The 4,322-nt window shown below is 36.1% G+C and overlaps 1 long non-coding RNA gene across 1 annotated transcript; it reads left to right on the top strand.

The window, feature by feature from the left end:
- The first annotated feature begins 3,343 nt into the window (after positions 1 to 3,343).
- On the top strand, positions 3,344 to 4,008 carry LOC124312272. Its single transcript, XR_006910460.1, has 3 exons — positions 3,344 to 3,513; positions 3,583 to 3,741; positions 3,805 to 4,008. It is a non-coding gene; the product is annotated as an uncharacterized LOC124312272 (long non-coding RNA).
- Positions 4,009 to 4,322: the final 314 nt, after the last annotated feature.

Raw genomic sequence — 4,322 nt, 5'->3', positions numbered from 1 at the left:
TTAATGGTAATCATAGTGGTGAAAAATACTTGAAAAAAAATTCTCCTACTACTCAATTCTCCTTTCATCTCACAGCAGCGGTGAACCACTAAGTTAGTAAGGTTTTTCATTTTTTAGAAAAGTGGAAACTCGAGCACTTGTATTTGCATCGGTAGAGGGGAGACGCGTTCAAGGCTGAACCACTGATCAAGCTACGGAAGAAATAAACGCAAAGCAAGCCGGAAATTTGTTAATTTTTAAAATTTACGATAGTTGTGAAACGAAAACCACATTTTTAATAAATGAACTTCATAGCTAAGGCCAAGAGGATAATGTTCACTAAAAAATAAAGACGAAAATCGGCTAACTAAGGTATGAAAACGAGACGGCAATATGTGAATTTTACTCATCATGGTTTGAGCTTCGGCAAAGTATATAAAGGGTGACGGTGTTAATGTGGAACAATGAAATAAGTTGTTTGGATTATTTCAATCAAATGAAGCGTTTTCTTATTGAGATAACATGTTAATTTTATTGGAATTCGTTATAAAGTTCTACATAGAACTTTTCAAATTCTTTAAAGGGCAATTATCAATCATTAATCGGGGGCATTATTTAAGGGGGAAAGAAAATGTAGGAAAAGCAAGGTGGGGTAATAAAAAGGCGGTAATCGTTGCTTTACCCGCATACATCGTAAACATCATCGGTGTAATCGATAAGATGTACGTGTATCGTGTATCCAATATATGGTACAACTTCCACATATTACTTGGCTTGCTAACATTGATGGGATTTTGTAAAGTATTTTTAATGAACATTTATATAGTTATTATTTTATTGTAAAAAGGTGTAAACAAGTGCAGAATGAACGTGTCTCTTTAATATTTTCAAAATTGATTTCTAACAGTAAATCCATTTGAAAAATGCATTTTTTCTACAAAATTCTGAATTGAGAAAAATTCTGCTCGGGTGGGCGCGAACTAGAGCAAAATGGCGGTACAATTTTTTGCGATTTTTTGTTTGGAGAAAGGATGTTAGATGCGTAATTAAAGATTACATAAGATAAAAAAGGCGATTCAGAAGTTACATATATTCCAGAAATTCTATGTCTTAAACTTTTAAACTCTATTATTGCAGGGATACCCCATACCTCAGAAATAAAAGATAGAAAAGAACTCTACTATTGATGTGTATGATGTTTGATAATTGTTTATTTTTCTTTTACTTTTTATATGAGTGCAGTAACAGGACTAAGTACCACCTAACTTGCACTTAACTAAATAAACGGTATCGATATTAAATCAGGTTTGTTCTCTACATAGGCCTATGTCATTATGTCCATTTGTCCAAACGTCTTTGGGTACCCCATTCTTGCACGACACCTTATCTTATATCGTAATTTGGTATTTGGAATTTTGAATACATGTCGTCGTAGCTGTATTTCATCAACAGTGCGTTTTCTTGTTCGACGTCTAAAATAGCCAGTGGAAGTGAGACAATTTTTACGTCCATTTGTCAACTCTTTCGTGCACTTTGGGGTGGCATGGCTTCAGCCATCGAGAAAACAGTTGAATAACTTGACTTTAGACTACGTGATAATGAGTGGCGTGATTTATATAAAGTCAAAAATACAGCTAATACTTGTGATAAACAAAGAAAGCAAATTTCGTGTCAAACTGTCAATTGCTTAAAATTGGGATTCTGTTTAGCATCACGTCGGCACTTAGCTGTCATCTGTCAATTTGGCCACAATTTCGGGACGGTCGGGTGTAAAACTGTATATCCTTTACGAATTTCGATATTATTTTTACATTTTTCTATTACTCAGTCAGGAGTATAAGGTAAGACAAATTTTAGACGAGGAATTTGTATTGTGTTATTTATAAAATATTTTCGAAAAATTAGTCCAGGTCAAATTCATATTTGTGAAGTTATTATTGCACATGAAATCATTAGGCATACAGGAAAATACGACCAACTAAGAAGATTAACATAATAACTTATTTCTGTTAGTATTCAAAGATGTATTAATGAGGTTTTCAGTTCAACAACATCACTATGGAGGAGACTCCTCATATGCTCGTTAAAGGTACTTTGGTTATAGGAAAGGGAGTTCGTTTAATTTAACCATACCAATTCTATTTGCAGCTGGTCCTGCAGTTTTCAGGTACAAGCTAGTGACAATTCACCTGGTATTAAAAGAAAACACTTGCTATCTGGTAAAAGGTATCTGGTCGATTCGGAAAAAAATGGATTTGCCGAATTGGATTTGCCAAATCGACATAATGCCGAAATTGTATTGTCGATTCGGCAAAACTTGCCGAATTCTTCCCTCTTAACCATATCAGCTGGATGGGACGGATTAATAATAGAATATAAATAATAAATAATAATAATAGAATAATAGAAATTGTTCCCGATAAAACATCAAACAAGCCAGCGCTATCCTCGAGAACTTCTTCTTTCGCAGGTGACCAAACTCAGCCCTTGCCGACCGATGAAGAAACCGTCGACCATGAACCAAAAGTTGATCTAGAGAAAGACAAACTGTCTGTTTCGACCGAAGACTTGACTGTATAGCTTCCTACCAAAGACAAGCCGGAAGACCAGATCAGCTGTGAGCCATCATCATCGTCGTCGACCACTTCGTCGTCGATCGTAACTGCGGAAGAAGTCAAGCAAATGTCTAGACGCCAACTCTCCACCGTCCTAATCCTGTGTTTTTTAAATCTTTTGAAGTACATGGATCGGTTCACTATCGCAGGTACGCGTTTGTAAATGACACCCCACATTTATCTCGTCTTATTATAGTCACATCGGTTATTTACTGACGCATAATCCCATCGGTTCGATTTGCAATCGATTTTTAAAGTATATTTTATATCAACCAACAATGGTGGATATCAGGGATCCTGCCGGAGATCCAGTGCTTTTTTTGAATCAGCGATGCGCAAGGTGGATTACTGTCGACGGCTTTCGTGGTGTCCTACATGCTTTTCTCACCTCTTGTCGGATACCTGGGCGATAGGTTCTCTCGCAAGTATTACCAAAATTGTTTGATACATCAATTTTACAAATTATATTAGATTTATTTTTCATTTCTTCACTTATTTATATCTATATTCTATATATATTTTCTAATATCAAAGTATATGGGGAATTAATGTATTACGTGTTTTTCATTAAAGTACACTCGAAAGCAAGATATGTATTGATGAAAAAAAAATACCGCTAAAAATTACATAGTTGCCGAATCGACATATAAATTTGCCGAAATGACTTAATTTGGGTACCATTTCGGTGATGTTGCCGAATCGACAATCAGTGATTCACCGAAACGGCAATTTGCCGAATCGACATTCCATCGAAACTATATTTTATGGCTTCAATAAATTTGTGTATACATTGTCGTCAATCTGTTGTGTTCAGTGAGGATTGAGTCTTTGTCAGAGGGCATAGTTCGCCAGCAGTCAATGTTGAACAAATTTGCAGGTAGCTGGGAATTCATTCCTAACTTTCAAATTTGACAAGAAGGTAAAAGATGAATTATTCTAGTTTTGTGGTTGAAAAATTGTTGTTGACTTGATTATTGTGATTCTTTAGGCTGTTTCTACCTTTAACTAAGCTGAAAGAAGTCATTGTATCATCAGCCCTTACTGATGAAACTCTTTTGAATCCCACAACTATGACCGCCATCTAGCCTTTCCAGTTTCAAAAATTAGAAAGCTGTCTGAAAAAAGGTTGAAAACGACGAGGGCTCAAGTAAAGTTTCTATTAATCCAGCCATAAAATAGTTTGCTGATTTTTTTTTAATTCGTCATTCAGAAATTTTTCTTTGAGATGATCCCTATAACTGACACCAAACCCGCTGCTTTGTTGATCAAACAATTGGTTCTGAGTGGAAAACTCACTGAGATGGAAGCACATTTATGATTCCTGTATTACCCTATTACTTGTGCTTGCCATCTGAGCGAATGTTCACCTCCCGGGAGGATTTCTAGAAAGAGAGCCTCAAAATAAAGATCAAGTAGGATTGACGTTACATTTTATCATAATATTTTTCTAAATTTGTTAATTGTAAAAAATAGGAAATCGAAACTATCAACAAGTACATCATAGCATGTCATGCAAGTCGTCAAAGACTCACTCTGCGTAACACCAACTTGATCCCTAACATTGAGCATCTCACTTCAAAAGCGGTAAAAAGCGGCTCCGTTCTTCACACCGTCCACCTCACGTAATCTTTGCTCTGCAGCCCATCGCCGTTGTTAACCGCAACAATTTCTTGTCAGCTATTCTCCCCCTGATCCTCAATGCCACCGAGATCCGTGTAACCGCCATCG

This window comes from Daphnia pulicaria, chromosome 1, assembly GCF_021234035.1.
Source record: "Daphnia pulicaria isolate SC F1-1A chromosome 1, SC_F0-13Bv2, whole genome shotgun sequence".
Lineage (NCBI taxonomy): Eukaryota > Metazoa > Arthropoda > Branchiopoda > Diplostraca > Daphniidae > Daphnia > Daphnia pulicaria.
This window is presented reverse-complemented; position numbering and strand designations above follow the sequence as displayed.